We start from the raw sequence: 17153 nt of genomic DNA, 5'->3' as shown, positions 1-17153 counted from the left end.
AAAATTAGGCATCAGCTGTCCTTATTATCACTCTGTTTAACTGTTCTGTTACAGTTACAGTGTTAACATTATTGTTGAGCTTTGTAAACAATTTTTCTTTAGAAAAATTAATATTTAAATATTAAATTTTTTTCTTTAATTCATGTGGTAAATTCTCATTTAATGTCATTGGGTTCTAGACTTCATCATGTGCTTTCTTTGAGGCTAATTCTGAATGCTGATGTACTGGGCAGAAGGAAGTGCCAGCTAATTGAGGAATAAAATATTTTACTTTTTCCCCTTGAAGACTGCTTTGTTGTATATATTCCTAATTTCTTCTTTAGAAAGTTAATTTTATCATGGAAAACTTAATACAAAAGGAAAATAATCTCTTGAGTAGAGCATTTTCTAATTAGAGATATCTAGGATTATGGACTTTAAGAGAGGCTTTAATTTTTATACTGATGGCCCTGGTACATACACTTTTGATAGAATATTAAAATAATGTAGCACATGTATATAACTTCAAAAATTAAGTAGTATTTGATTTGTATTTTTAAAACCCACCCTACTTTTCATCCCCTTTTTCTGTTTTGCAGAGATAAAATTTTATTTCATCTAGATTTACTTTCTTAATTCTAAATAACATGTTTATATGGCCTCCTTTCCTTTGTATTTCACTTTTTTTTTTTTTTTTTTTTTTGCAGTACCATGGCTTGAATTCAGGGCCTACATCTTGAGCCACTCCACCAGCCCTTTTTGTTTTAGGTATTTTCGAGATAGGGTCTTTTGAACTTTTTTGCCTGGGCTGGCTTCAAACCGTGATCCTCCTGATCTCTACGTCCTTAGTAGCCAGGATTGCAGGCGTGACCCACTGGCATCCTGGCTAATACTTTACTTTTTTTAACTTCCTTCTATGGAATATGAACATTTAGTACTTTATGTCCTCTCATCTTTGCAATAGTTGTGTCATATTTTGGCTAAATTGGTATTCAATGTTTACATTTCTATGACTTTGGATCTAAATGTATAATAAAACACTGCAAATATTTTCATTTACTAAATACTTTTGCATGCTTATTGCCTCGTTCCGAGACTTTAAAAACCCCTTCAATGTGGACTAAAATGACTGTGAGGTTGTTAACCTGAGCAGCTTATAGGATGAGTTTACCACTTAAGAAATGGAAAAGAGATGAAAGATAAGATTTATTTTTACTAGGGTTGGTGAGGTGAGGAAATCAGGTGATCACGTCTGTTGCTCGTATTTTCAAGGCCTAGTCTTTTCTGGGTTGTTTTTCTTCCGGTTTCTTGTTGACTTCTAAAGTGCCTTCTACTCCCAACGTCACTGTATAAGTTTGAATTTCACCTTCTTTTACTGTAACAATTATGTGGCAAACTGAATTATAATATCTTTCTGAGGGAGTTTGAAGTACACAAAGAAGGAACATTTGTTTCAGTGAGGCACAATTGAAGACGAGGAAAAGCATTAGGCCCCTGAAGGTGGACTAGCAGTTTAGAAATGGATAACATGTTCGTGTGACATTGAGTTGTTTTGGCTCAAGCACAGAGGCTCCATGAAAGAGGAGCTGGAGACAAAGCTTGGAAAATAGATAGGACCCAAATTGAGACAGGTAATTTGGCCTTGTTACTATGGTACCATTTAGCATATTTTTTAAAGCAGTTGAAAGTCAAACACGATTATTCCTTTCTTTTTATTTTTCCTTTCAATACTTTGGCTTGAACTCAGGGCTTGTGCTTACTAGGCAGGCACTCTACCAGCCATCTCCCCATCCCAGTTTTGCTTTACTTATTTTGGAACTAGGGTCTCATGTTTTTATGCTAGGGTCAATCTGGACCACAATCCTCCTGTTTACACTTTCCTTGTAGCTGGGCTAACAGGCATTTGCCACCACACCAGCTTTTTTTTTTTTTTTTTTTAATTGGTTGAGATTGGAGTCTCACCAACTTTTTCTCCCAGCTGACTTCGAACTTCAATTCTCCCAAGTAACTAGGATTATAGGCCTGAACCACCACACCTGGCAAACACAGAATTACTCTTGAAATGTTGGAGATTGATCCCAAAGTCTCATGGGTGATAGGTAAGTGCTCTATCACTGACCTGTATCTTCAGATCCTGGACTAGTGCCTCCACATAGTTTTAGCTATTTCAAGAGAAATAAGCTAGTCTTACTGTGTTTAATTTACAAGTTAATCTTTACCATATTTATGTATGGATAGGAAAAACAATATAAATAGAATTCAGTATTATCCATATGTTGCAGGTCAGTGTCGAGATTTCTTGCCTTCAGAGACTACACAGTCACTAGGTGATGTCACCCTGACCTCTAAGAGAGAACATATACACATAGTCCTTAGGGGTTATCACAATAACTATGTATGTGTTTCCATATGTGTCACAGATAATCAGTAGGGGATGTCACAGTAACTTACACAGTCACAAATACAGTCACTAAATGATGTCATAATGATCTCTCACAAAGAAGACACACAGTCACTGGGTGATGTCATATGACCTCACAGAGAATCCAAATATTCACTAGTGGATATCAGAGTGATATCTCACAGAGACCACACACACTGTCACAATGGATGTCACAGTGATCTCCCGCAGAGACCAAACAGGCACTTGGAGATAGCACATTTGTCTTCCACAGGGACCACACAGAGTCACTAGAGGATATCACAGTGACCTCCCAGAGACACCACACACACACTCATTAGAGGATGTCAAGGTTAATCTCCTCACAGACTACCACCAGTCATTAAAGGGTGTAAAATGATCATCTACAAAGACTATACATACTGTCACTAGGGATAGTCACACAGAGAGCAAACAGTCACAAAGGGATGGCACAGTGACCATCCACAAAGACCAGACACACAGCCACTGCTTGATTACACAGTGACCTCACACAGAGACCACACACCCAGTCACTACTGAAAGACACATTGACCTCCCACAGAGACCACAAACCCAGTGACAAGAGGATGTCACAGTGACCTCTCACAAAGACCACAGTAGTTCCTAGGGGAAGTCACAGTGACCTGCCACAAAGACCACCCAGTCATTAGGGGATGTCATGTGACTGCTCAAAGACACCACACACCTAGTCACAAGAGGATGGGAGAGGGATTTCCTACAGAGAAATCACCTAGTCACCTGGCTATACCACAGTTTCGTCCAACAGAGACCATACACACACAGTCACTAGGGGATATCACAAGGACATCCAACAGAGGGACCACACACAGTGCATAGGGGATTTCACAATGACCTCCCACACAATCACTAGGTGATATCACAGGGACCTCTCACATACTCCACACAAAAGTATCTAAGGGATGTTACAGTGACCTTGAACAGAGACCACACACAGTCATTAGGGAATGTTATAACAAACTCCCACAGGGACCACACCACCACTAGTGAATGTCACAGTGATATCCAAAGAGATCGTACAAAGTCACTAGGAGATGCCACAATCACCTCCCACAGAGAACACACACATAATCACTCTGGGAAGGCAAAGTGATTTCCCACAAGGAACACAGATACTACTTACCTCACACAGATACCACAGCCACTAAGAGTAGTCACTAAGAGTAGACACCACAGTCACTAAGGGATGTCACATTGACCTCTCACAGAGACCACACACAGTTACTAGAAGAAGATACAGTGACTTCGCACAGGGACCTCACCAAGTTACTAGGGGATATCACAGTGTCTGTGTGTATGTGTGTTTGTGTGAATCACAGACATTCACTAAGGGATGTCAGAAGACCACACACACAGTCACTAAAGTATGCAGGAGTGACCTCCCACAGATACCACACATAGTCAATGGGTGGTTTCATAATGTCCTTTTACACAAACTACAGATAGCAACTAAGGGATGTCACAGTAACCTCCCACAGACCCACACAGATTATAGTAGGAGATGTAAGAGTGACCTCTTACATGACTACACATAGTCACTAAGGGATGCACAGTCATCTACCACAGAGAAGACACATGCAGTCTCTGGAAGATATCACAGTTATCCCCATAGAAACCACACAGTCCCTAGGTATGTCACAATTTTGTCCCACGGAAGACACACACAGTTACTAGGAGATGTCACTGTGATGTCTCAGAGAGAACAAACTCAGTCACTAGGGGATATTACAGTGACTATGTGTATGCGTTTCTGTGCGTATCACAGACATTCACTAGTGGATGTCACACTAACCTCTCACAAAGACCACTAAGGGATGTCACAGTAACTTCCCACACCCACAGAGACCACACAAAGTCATGGGATGGCACAGTGACCCACCACAGAGAGTACACACACAGTCACTTGAGGATGTCACAGTGACCTCCCACAGAGACCAAAGACAGTCACTAGAGGATGTCACTGTGACTTCCCATAGAGACCATACAAATAGTTACTAGTGGATATCACAATCACTTCCCACAGAGAACACACAGTTACTAGAGGATGTACAATGATCTCCAGAGTCCACATATGACACTAGGGATGTTACAGTGACCAGCCACAGGGACTGCACACAGTCAGCTGGGGTTGGTACAGTGACCTCTCACAGGGACTACAGCCAGTCACTAAGAAATGGCAATGTGACCTTCCACAGAGACCACACTCAGGTACTGAGTGATGGCACAATGTCCTCCAATGGAGAACACAGAGTAAAAAGAAGATGTCATTGTGTCCTCTGATAGAGACCACAAACACAGTCACTAGGGGATATCATAATGAACTTCCACAAGGACCAAACACAGTCAGTAGTGGATGTCACAGTGACCTCCCACGGAGACGATAAACAAAGTCACTAGAGGGTACCACACTGGTTTTCCGTAAGACCACACACAGACAGTAGGGGAAGTCACATTTAATTCCCACAGAGAGCAAACACAGTCACTAGAGGATGTCACAGTGACCTTGACAGAGACCATTTGCATAGTAATTAAGGGATATTAAGGTGACCTCACAAAGAGATCCCACACAGTCACCTGAGGATGTCTCAGTGACCTCTGATAGAGACCACAGACAATCACTTAGGGATTAACATCGACCTCTGACAGATACCTAACTCTGTCATTAGGGGATGTCACAGTGACCTCACACAGTCCCTGTGGGATATCACAATGACCTCCCACAGAGCCAACACACATAGTCACTAGAAGATGTCACAGTGGCCTCCCATAGATGCCACACACAGTAACTAAGGGATGATACAGTGACCTCCCACAGACACCATAAGGAGTCACTAGGGTTTGCCACTGAGCCCTTCTACAGAGACCACACACTTAGGCAGTAGGGAATGGCAGAATGACCTTCACACTGACCACAGTTACTATGTGATGGCAATTACCTCCCACAATGACCACACACAGTCCCTAGAGAATGTCACAGTGCTCTCCCACAGAGACTACACAGACTGTCACTATGGATGCCATAATGACCTCCTACAGAGACAACACAGGAGATGTCCTTCCACAGGTATTACACACAGATGCTAGCATATGTCACAGTGACCTCCCAAAGAGGTCATGCACAGTCACTAGGGGATATCAAAGTAACTTCCCAAAGAGATCACACACAGTCTCTAGGGTATGTAACAGTGAACTTTTACAGAGACCACACACAGAATCACTATAGGATGTCACAGTTAATTCCCTCAGAGACCACACATACTGTCACTAGGGGATGTCAGAGTGACCTCCCAAGGGACCACACATAGTCACTAAGTGATAAAACATTGACATGTCACAGAGGCAACACACATACTTATTGCACAGAGACCACAATCACTAGGGGATGTCACTGTGATCTCACACAGAAGCCACACTCATAGTTACTAGGGGGTAGCACAGTGGCTGGCCACAGAAACTGCACACAGTCACTAGGGGATGTAAATGACTTCCCACAGAGACCACAGACAGTCACTAGGGTTTGTCATAGTGCCCTCTCATAGAGATCACCGGCATTCATTAAGGGATGTCACAGTAACCTACCACAGAGACCACACACAGTCATTAAGTGATGCCAGAATGACCTTCCATGGGAACCACACACAAGACTAGGAGATGACACAGTGACCTCCCACTGAGATCACAAAGTCACTGGGGTTTTTCAAGGTGACCTCCCAAAGAGAACACACAGAGTCACTAGATGATGTGACAGTGACCTCCCAGAGAGACTACACACACAGTCAGTTGATGATAGCACAGTGACCTTATGGACCAATAAACACAGTCACTAGGGTATGTCATAATGACCTCTCACATAGACTACACACAGTCACTAAGGGATGGCACATTGACCTAACACAGGGACCACACATAGTTACTGGAGGATGTCAGAGTGACCTCACGCATAGACCACACACAGTCATTAGGAGATGGCACAGGGGCTTCCCACAAAGAACACACACAGTCACAAGGGGATGGCAGAGTGTACTCCCTCAGAGACAATGCACAGTCACTCAGAGATGTCACAGTGCCCTCTCACTGAGAATGCACACAGTTACTAGGGGTGTCACAATGACCTCGCATAGAGAATGGACAGTCACTAGAGGATGGCACAGTGGTCTCCCAAGAGAACACACACACACACTTCGGATGTCACAATTACCTTCCACAGAATCTACACAGGCCCTATGTGATGACACAGTGTCCTCCCACAGAGACCTCACAGTCACTAGAGGATGTCTAAGTGCCCTCCCAAAGAGACTACACGTACTGACATTACCGATGTGTCACAATGATCCCCCACAGAGACCATTCACTAGGGGATGTCAAGTTGACTTCGCACAGAGAGCACACACAGTTACAAGGAGATGTCACTGTGACCTCTCACAGTGACTACACACACACAGTTATTAGAGCTGTCACAATGACCTACAGAGACCACACAGGCACTAGGAGATGGCACAGTTACCTCCCACAGGAACCACACTGTCACTAGGGGATATCACCCTGCCCTCCCACAGAGACCACCATACAGTCACTAGGGTTGGCACAGGGATCCCCAACATAGCCCACACACGCACTCACTATGTGTGATACAGTGACCTCCCACAGACACCATATACACAGTCACTAGAGTATGTCATAGTGGCTTCCCACAGAGACCACACAGTCACTAGGGGATGACAGAGTGAATTCCCACAGAGACCATATGCACAGTCACTTGGGAATGTCATAATGACCTTCCATAGAGACTACACATAGTTCACAGTGATCTTATACTGAGACTTTACACACAAAACTGCCATGTGAGTTCACATTTCCCCACAGTAGCTTCCCAAAGATGTAGAAGTTTTCCATAGAGTTCATACACAATTCACCCCAAGACAATATACAGAGACTTGCCCTTGCCCTTGCCTTGCCATTTCCTGACAGGAGATCTCCTACAGAGACCTCCCACAGCACCACCTAGACTTACACAATCTCACAGTCTTCACAGAGACCTCCTCTTACAGAGACCATAGAGTCATTCAAAAGCCCACGCTGACATCAAACTCATAATCCTCCTGGCTCAGCCTTCTGAGTGCCAGGATTCCAGCCAGCTTCAATTTGATTTTTTATTATGATTCAATTAAGTGATTATTCTTCAGTCTTTTGAAGTAAAGTTGTTTGGGGAGGTTATAAAGTCTGAAACAAACATCAATAATAAATTGTTTGTTACTAAAATTTGCTAAATAGGTTTTTCTTCCGTGGCATTATTCAAAAAGCTGTGCAAGTAGGCTGAAGGTATGGCTCCAGTGGTAGAGTACCTGCCTAGCAAGCTGGAGGCCTGAGGTCAAACACCTGTGCCAACCTCCAATAAACAATGTTCATTAAAGTCACATTCCCATCAGTCAGTGCACACACATCTGTCAAATGCTGCTTAAATGATTTGTGTCCAATTTTTATGTCAAAAACTTGTGTCTTCACCCTAGAAGAAATGGTCAAGGGGTTCAATCTGTTACAAAGATAATGTCCATATTTCCAGATTTGCTTACCACCACTAGTTTATCTTAGTAAGATTCATGTACTTTAAATTATATAAACATTTGGCCTTTTATACATACCAAGAAGAAATGGATGTTAAAATGAGATAATGGAGAAAATAACAAAAATACACTTCTTGTTTTCAGATTTTTTACCTCAAAATATTTCACTGCTAATAAAGTTTTTTTTTTTCCTGTAGTTGTGGTGATCAAACCCAGGGCCTTAGACATGCTAAGCAAGTATTCTACTATTCCTGGTCCCTGAAGTGATTCTTAATATGTCCAGATATGTATTTCTAAATACATTCAAGATGTATTACTCATTTGGTCTTGAGATAGTTTTTATTTAACATAGGTCTCAAGTCTCACACTGACTTCAGTAGATCAGACACTCGAGAACACAGGGTGGAATGCTGCAACTGAAGATGCTTTATTAGTGCACCAAGGAACAAAGGCCTTTTCCAAATAATAACAAAAGATGCATTCACATTGTTATTCCCAGGAGCCACTTCCTTTATGACTGCCATACTGACAGTTTCACCTATTTTATTTTCAAAAGGGATTCCTACAAGAAGAAATTTCTACAGGCTTTCCCAGAAACCCACAGCTCCCCTTTCTGTCTTGCTCACATTATCAAAGCACAATGCATCCAGATCCAGATAGTCAAGGGCTCCCTAATGGCTTCCCCAATAGGTTCTCTAATGTTGGTCAAACTCATAACCACTCTTGGAGCACAATCCTTTGTTGTACTTGTACCCATGGCCAATGTGGATGTTGCATTTCCAAACAAGAAATGAGCCTGCTGTTCCAAACAGGCTCAGTTTCCATGGTTACTCAGAGGTTTGCTGAAGAACCACTACTCCTTAGGTCACACTGCCATAAGACTAGCCAATTGCATCACAGGCATGTGCTTTGTGCTCCTCATATCCACAATGCCACAGTTTCACAAATGACCCAGAAACTAAAAGAGTACTTTTCCAACCAAAGTAGATGAGCACTGAAAAAGGCTATCATCCTGTCTAGGAAGGGAGGGTGGCACAGGTCTTCAGTTCTGAGAGTGTGTGTGTGTTAACCAGTCTCACCTTCATTCACTGTGACAGTGCCTACCACTCTTGCTTCTCTTTTGTCCAGAACCTGGAATCACCAACAACTGCCTCTGATGCTTTCACTGTGTCTATCATTCCTTACCCATGACTACTTAACCCAGGGACTTCACTCAGCTTAGGGATCATCCTGAAACTTCAGAAGAAAGACCGTCCCTCCACCCTTTCTTTTTATTCCTGACATAATTTAGTGCTAGGAATATGTTACACACTTATTTCCAGTGGCCACTAAATCTTTGTATGATATCTAAATTTATTTTTCCCCCTATGGTCCCTGGAATTATATATCCTTGTCACTACCATGTCCATGATTTGGGCAAGTCACTCAATGTCTCCAAATTCAACTTCTTGACCTAGAATGAAGCAATGTAATTTTATAGCACAAAACTAGAGCTTTGTATGTATTTGAAACTTAGTGTCTTCTAAGAAAAAACAAACTGAATCTTCTTTCAAGTAATTTTTCAAATCACTTTTTTGCACATGATATTTAGCTGGTTTCTACTAATTGACTTTGATGTTAAAGGACCCTTCTGCAATCCCAGCCTTGACTTTGAACAATTTATACTCATGGGGTTGTACAAAACCAACTCTTGTTTTCTCCACATTCCCTGCTAACACCTGTGCCCTAGTGCTGGGTCCCTAGAGTTTTAGTTGAAATCTGGGATCCCCATGGCTTAGCTGTTCATATTCAGATAAGGAAAAATCAGTTGGTTGTACCCAAGAATAAGAGGTCTCCTCCAGTCTCCTTGCACTGAAAGGAAAGCATTTCACCAGGTACAGCTGCTCTTCAAGGGAAGCCTGAACAAGGCTGATAAACAGCAGGGTTGCCTTCTCCCTCTGCTGTGCCTTGGTGCTTCTTCCTCTTCCAACAGCCATTGGCCTTGACTCCTGACTTCTCCAATTCCAGCAGGGGAAGGTGGGAGTAAATGAGCATGAAAGGATCACATGATGGGCAACTCACTTTCCTGAGTATGCAAATGTGCTGTCTGAACTAGGCAGGGGTTTAAAGAGGGCTCCTTCATGGGAGCCATTGCCAGGGCCTTTCTTCTGTACTTCCTTTCAGCAAAGTGACTCCTCTAACTGGTCCCCACAGATGCAAAAGAGAAGGGAGAGAAGCAGAGCTTAAGAACTGTCCTTGTCCTCTCTGCCTAAGCCACCTGAAGATCCCCAATCTACTCTTCACACCCTGAGAGTGCTGGTGGCAGAGTCAGCAGAAAGAAGCCTGGTGGTCATCTTTGCCTCCATCTGTTGCAAGCCCGCTTTCCTGCTGGAGATCCTGGGTCTGTGAAGGATTGAGGCTCTGGTGGGGGATCCCATTTGACACAACTGCACCAGGCAGGTGTCTGGGAGGCCAAGCATGGCAGCTCTGAGCCAGGCCAATTCACTAGCATGTAGGCCACAGGCAGCACCACTTGTTCATGGTGTCCCTGCTGCCTGCTCTGAGCACTTACTTACAAAGTGGGACAGAAACACAGTTGTAGTCTACACTTCTGCCATGAAGGCAAGGCTTGAGAAAAGTTCCTTCCCCATTACAGGCTGAAGTGGAGGGGTCCCCTCACCCCACTCCTACCTCAAACACCTGTGTAAGGGCCACAGGACAGAGGTGGCTCCCTCACCCTGTAGATGGAGCAGGAGGTGCTAGACTGAGGACAGGGTGGCTCTGAGGAGCCTCTACTTCCTCCCAGGCTTCTCTCAGTCCTCCCACTTTGAACTGAGCCCCTGGAAAGGAGGCCTGGCTGTTTATAGGGATTGTACCTTTCTCTGGATGATGGTTCACTTTTCCATTTCTTTTCCAACCAGGGATTGTTTTAAAAAGGTTTTAAGATGGGTTTCTATAGTACAATTCTGCCATTAAGTTGCACTCCAAAACCTAGGGCCCCATTCCTGTGTTCTCTTCTTCATTCTGTAGATGACAAGGAGAGACACAGCAAAGTGCTGCCTGCATGTGACAAGGCTCATGAGGGACATTGACTGCTCTGTATCTTTCTCTTCTTATATTTTCTTAGGTTAGGGATCAGAGTGACCATAACCTCAAAGGTAAAAATGGGACATGTTCCCTCCTGCCCCGTTTTTCTGGAAGAGACAAAGTGCAATTGACATTATTTCTTTTCATGTTCCAGGATTAGAATTTCTTTTCCTTAACTGAAAATTCAACTTCATTCATAACTACAAAATTATTCAAGGTCTCACTTTCATCATGGAGAGTTCTTAAGTTTGGTTTTGGGGAGGAACAGGTCCATTTCACTAAGTTGTTCATTTTATGTATATGGAAACGTTTGTAGTGCTCCTGCCTTATCTGTTTGAGGGCTCCCTGGCTTATGATGACACCCGTTATTTCAGGATATTGGTGAATTGTGAATTCTTTGTGTTATTCTTTGCCTGTATTCCTAGAAATACTTTTATATTTAATGAAATACCTTTTGGTCCCACTGAATTCTGCTTTTTGTTTTTCAATTTTACTGGCATCTATTCTTATCTTTATTGTTTTCTTCCATGTATCTGCATTTATTTTTTGGTCTTTATCTGTTTTTCTGAAGGGGAAACTTAATTGATGTGAGACTTTTCTTTTTTAAAAATTACATCATTTAAGGTTATAGATTTCCCTCTAAGTACTGGCTTATGTGCCTCCCATAAATCTTAAAGTGTTTAATTCATATAATTTTCTAATTTCGTAGGAGACTTCCTCTTTGACACATAAAGAATTTAGAAGTGAATTGGTTAATATTTAAGCAGTTAGAAAGTTTATATCATCTTTTTCTTAGTGGTTTCTTGTTAATATCATTATGCATTCTAATATACTTTATGTGATTTCTATTCTTTTAAGTCTGCAAAGACCTTAGATATCATCTATTTGGGTGAATGTTTATGTGCATTTGAAAAGAGTATGTATCTATTTGATGCAGTTGGGGGATAGTGTTGTCTTGTCCTGTGTTGTTGGTGATTTTCTCTCTCTGAGTCTTATTGATTACCAAGAGAAGAGTGTTGAAATATCCAGTTCTCAATGTGGATTTGTCAAATTCTCCTTCAAGTTTGGTTAGTTTTCCCTTGTGTGATTTTCAAGTCCTAACATTAAGTGAAAACATATTTAAGATAATTTTGTGTTCTTATGACACTATGGAATGTCCCTCCTAACCCTGGAAATGTCCACTCTTCTAAAGTCAGCTTCATCCACTATGAATGCACACATTTCAGTTAGCTTTTCATTCGTGTTTGCTTGGGATAAATTCTTGCATCCATTTACTATTCCCTGTATCATCATATTGGAAATAAGTTTCTTGGAAAGGTTCGAAAATTGTTTTGGTTTTGGTTTTTTGCAGTATTGAAAGAAGGGCCACTACAACTTGAACTTTACTTTTTGTTTTTGAACTACACTTGTTTTGTTTTTGAGATAGACTCTCACTAACTTTACCTAGGTTATTTCAAATTCATGATCATTATGTGTTCACCTCATTAGCAGCTGGGATTTCAGGTATGCACCATAACACTTGGCTCTCCATTATTTTTTAAACTTAGTTCTGGCACTCTGCATATAGAGATTCTCCATGTATACAGATAATGTATTATCATCACTATTATAAAGCAGGGGTATAGAGTTTTAAAGAGCATTTGGCCATCTGTGCTTGATTAATGGCCAAGACAATTTTATTGGATGTATTTATTGATGATTTGTGTTTAGCTCTATATGTTATTAATTATTTGTTAACTGTGCCTTTGATTCTCATTTCTCTGTTCTTCCTTTATTTCAGTTATATGGATAGATTTTATTGTTCCATTTCGCTTGCATTTCAAATAATATCTTGTTGCAGGAGGGCTCAGACAGAGATATAGTATAGTATAGAATGATATTTCATTCTATTTTATAGAGTTCTGTGACATCTTTTTCATTATATGTCAGTGGTACTCACCCAGAGATGAGTGAGTATCTCCCCAGGCATCAGGAGACATTTTTGGTTGTCTGAACTTGGAGATACTGCTGACATCTAGTTGAGGAATCAGGGATGCTGGCAAACACTGTCCAGTGCACAGAGCAGCCCATTATAGCTATGGCTTATCCATCCCAAATGTCCATGATAAAACTGGGAAGCCATAACTTACGTTTCTTGCAGTTGTCCCTGTTGTACTTAATAACATAGTCCACTGTATGACAGCATTATACTTTGTTATTTTTTTGCCCTTGCAAATGATACTACCATGTACACTCCTGGCCTTATGAACATGTAAAAAAGTGTCTCTAGAGATGAGGAGACTGGTGTGCAACTGCTTATAACTGGGAATATGCATTTCCAAAGCAAGAGTGATGCCAGTCACAGCACCCTGGCTCTGCCGCCTGACTTTCACAGGTGTCTCTAACAGTACATTTTCTTTTCTATATTTATATTTTTTTGTCTCTGACAGTACCTTTTCTTACACACAGTAGGTATGACAGCTTCGCCCTGTAACACTGATTGGTATAAATTGGCATCTCACTGGGAGCTAATGCTATGTTTCCTCCAAATACCATGAATCCACTGTCTTTTAATTTTTATTAGCCACATGTATTTCCTTTTCTGGGAAAACTTTTTACTTTGGAAAACAAAAAATTGTTCTTCATTCATCAATACTAGTTCAATATTAAAAAAACAAACAAACAAAAAAAACCATGTGGCAGACACTGGATATGATGCACCAAACAAGAGACAAAGGTCCCTTGCTCACTTGGAGCTTGTATTCCCAGGGTCACAAAAAACAAGGAAAATCAGTGTGTGTGCACAATACCCAGCCCATTGGATGCTGAAGAGGTGCTTTGAAGAAAGGAAACAGGCAGAGATTTGTGGACACCTAGAGGAGGGATGCATCTTAAAGAAAGATATCATGGAAACAAACCCACACTAAAGTAATATCTGAATTCTGCATTCTATCTTACTAATTCTTTGTGAGTTGTATCTGTTGCAAGTGTTACATTCCACATTTTTTTTTTGCATACTAGGGTTTTACCACCTGAGCCATATTCCCAGACCTTTCTTTGCTTTTGTTACTTTTTGAATAGGATCTTGTGTTTTTGCCCATTGCTGTCCTTAGGCAATGATCCTCCTACAGATGTCTCCAGTGGCTGGGATTCTATAATTGTGCACCTCCATGCTTGGCTTATTGTTGGAGATGGCGTCTTACTAACGTTTTGCCTGGGCTGACCTAGAAATGTGATGCTACCAGTCTTAGCATCCTGAGTAACTGGGATTACAGCTATGAGCCACCATGCCCACCTACATTTTGGCTCTTTTTTGGTTGAAAATCTATCTGTCACTCTCTGACTGGTCTTTTCATTTTCAAATATATAATCTTTCTCTTTATCGTCAGGAACACTTTCTCCCCTGTGTCTTAGAGATGTCCTCCATACAAGTTTCTAAAGTATTCTTTCGCCTTGATGATCAGGTTTTCAGCCCATTGCAAAGTGATTCAGGGCATGGTGTGAGACAAGGGAGACTATTTGACCCTTACAGACAAGCAGAGGATCCCTTCCTGTTCTGCAGTGCCACCTGCAGGTCAACATGTGTAAAGTGCATGTTTATTCTTGGGTTTTTGAATTGCTTAATTCCTAATTGCTTAATTGAATTGCTCAGTTGCTTAACTGTTTAAATATCCCAAACTAACACATAACATATTGTCTTACTAACAGAGATTCATAAAAAGTTCTCTCCCTGCTAGAGCAGTGTTTCTCAGCCCTAGGCAATAATGACACTTTAGACAGGATAAGTCTTTTGGTAGGGGTTAGGGAGCAATCCTGTGAACTGTAGGCTGTTAAGAATCATCAATGACCTCTGTTCATTAGATGAGGTAGCAAACCCCACTCCCCAAGGTGTGACAACCAAATCTTTCTCCACACATGAAAATCTCTTTGTGCAGCAAGCCCTTCCATACAAGAGTGGGATTATTTTCAGGAAACCATTAAATCTATATGTATGCTTGTGTAAACTGAAAACTTTAAAATAAAAATATTGAGACCTGTGATTCACATGCATACCCAGTAAACATTCCATTTCCTGGTTTAGTTTTCATCCATTTGTCTTGTTTCAGCTGTCTCAATAAAGTTTCATAATGTACCACATGTATTTATATTTCTCTGCACATGTTACCCATTTCCCCTGATATTTATACTTGAATAGTATTCTGGTGTATCGATGGGTAGGTGCATACTTATAATTGGATGATACAGAAATAGGCAGAAAATCCAAAACATGAAAGCGTTTGATGTCCCCACTCCAGAGGAGCTAATACAGAAACCTTAAAGCAACAGAGATTATCATGAGAAGGGGATCAGTAACCAGGGTAAAGATCAATTAGACATGAATCAACATGGGTCATAACATGTGTACATGAAAGCAATGCTAGGAATATTTCTGTATAGCTATCCTCAACTCAACTAGCAAAAACGCATTGTCTTCCTTATTAGGCTTGTCACTTTTCTTCAACAAAACTAGTGATAAAGGCAGAACAGGACCCACCTGGAACTGAGGGGGCAAGAGGGGAGAGGGTGGGGGAGGGGCAGGGGGAGAAATGACCCAAACAATGCATGCATATGTGAATAAAAATAAAATAAAATAAAGAAAAAAAAATTCTTATGTGTGTGCTGTCATCCTTTTACCTTGGTTAGATTACCTAAAATTTATCCATTTTTTTCCATTGTCAGAAACATTTCTTGGGATTTTTTATTTTGGAAGGGGGATTCGTCCCATTTTCAAAAGTATACTTAATTTAATTTATTTCTTCTAGTTTTTATGTTCTCATTTTGTCATTGTTCTTTTATATTCTTTTTTATGAAGGTTAGCTATTATTTTCTCGTGATCATTTTAGCCATATCCTACAGTTATTATACATACAGCATTAATTTTCCTATTTTATAGCATTTCTGCAGCTTGGATTCTGATTTCCTTTTCATAGAAGTTGATTAAGAGAGGTAATTTTTCATTATCCTCATGAAGAGAGTTTTTTTGCTTCTCAGTTTTCGATGCCTTACTAGATTTTTCACATGTTCTTACCATCGTTTAACATTGTGCTCTACAGTTTATTAAAGTTCCTTTTTTATTTACTGATTGTATTCTTTAATTTTAACTCTTACTCATGCTTAGATCACAAACCCTAAACCATATTTTTTGTCATCAACTTTGCCACCATTTGCTTCAAACTTTCAACCTCAACTATTTGTTTATTTGGCATAATACACATGGGAATATATGTTGGAATTTTTAAAATCTAATGTATCTAAGATAGTAGTTTGCACTTACTGATTGGCAGGCTGTTTTTTTCTTTTTCAATTTGGATATATTCATTGTACAGGACTGATTCATTGCAACAATTACGAATAGCCTTACCTTGTACATTGGTTGAATCACCCCCTCCATTCCCCCTCCCCAAAAACCCTCCCTGCCCCATTTAAAGTAATTGCAAGAGGTTTCATTGTTGTATGTTGTGTATGTATATGAAACCCATCAACCATAGTCCCTCTCCTTCATCTCCTCCATTCACCCACTCTCTCCCACAAGTACCCCCCACAACAATGTACCTATTTTACAGTACGGTCTTTCATTATTGATTTCTAAGTCAATGTTCAAAGAGTTTCTTGATGTATCCACACTGTGAGTATACTTTACTTTCATCAGTTCAACTTCCTCTGTTACTCTCCCTTTTCCCTTCCTTCCTATCCCCCATTATTCAACAGCTTTCAATACACGTCATTATATCTTACCTGTCAGACTGTTTTGTCTGAATTTCATCTTATGGTATTTCTATTTCAGTTGGGTTTATTTAAAAAAATACTTTCAGTAAGTGTATTTTCCTTTTAAATATATCTTTGCCATACTGGGGGGAATGAACCCAAGGTCTCTTGCTTGCTAGGCAAGTACTCTATCACTGAGTTACATCCCTGGCCCTTTGTTTCTTGACCCAGTTTCCCATATTGCCCAGGCTGACCTAGAACTGGTGAGGCCTGCTTTGTCTTCCTCAGTAGCTGTGGTTACAGGTGTGCCCCACCCCATGCCCTGCTTTGTATTTTCCTTTTAATAAATGAAATAGATTTCA

The 17153-nt window shown here is 40.8% G+C and overlaps 1 protein-coding gene and 1 long non-coding RNA gene across 9 annotated transcripts in view; one reads left to right on the top strand and one right to left on the bottom strand.

Annotated features, from left to right (window-relative positions):
• Positions 1–17153, top strand: part of LOC141415527 (E3 ubiquitin-protein ligase UHRF2-like) — a 79545-nt gene that overhangs the window by 11355 nt on the left and 51037 nt on the right. The window contains exon 6 of one of the 5 annotated variants that reach the window (XM_074052255.1): positions 10195–10248. The exons of 3 other annotated variants lie outside the window; for them this stretch is intronic. The gene's annotated coding sequence lies outside the window, so the exon portion shown is untranslated. Of the gene's footprint in view, positions 1–686; positions 1035–10194; positions 10249–17153 lie in introns of those variants that run through there. One more of the 5 variants, XM_074052254.1, reaches the window with a different exon arrangement.
• Positions 1–17153, bottom strand: part of LOC141415528 (uncharacterized) — a 128878-nt gene that overhangs the window by 80832 nt on the left and 30893 nt on the right. The gene's annotated exons all lie outside the window — the stretch shown is intronic.

This window comes from Castor canadensis, chromosome 13 (assembly GCF_047511655.1).
Source record: "Castor canadensis chromosome 13, mCasCan1.hap1v2, whole genome shotgun sequence".
NCBI classification, from domain to species: Eukaryota; Metazoa; Chordata; class Mammalia; order Rodentia; family Castoridae; genus Castor; species Castor canadensis.
Note: the sequence above shows the minus strand (reverse complement) of the source record. Positions and strands in the feature narration are given on the sequence as shown.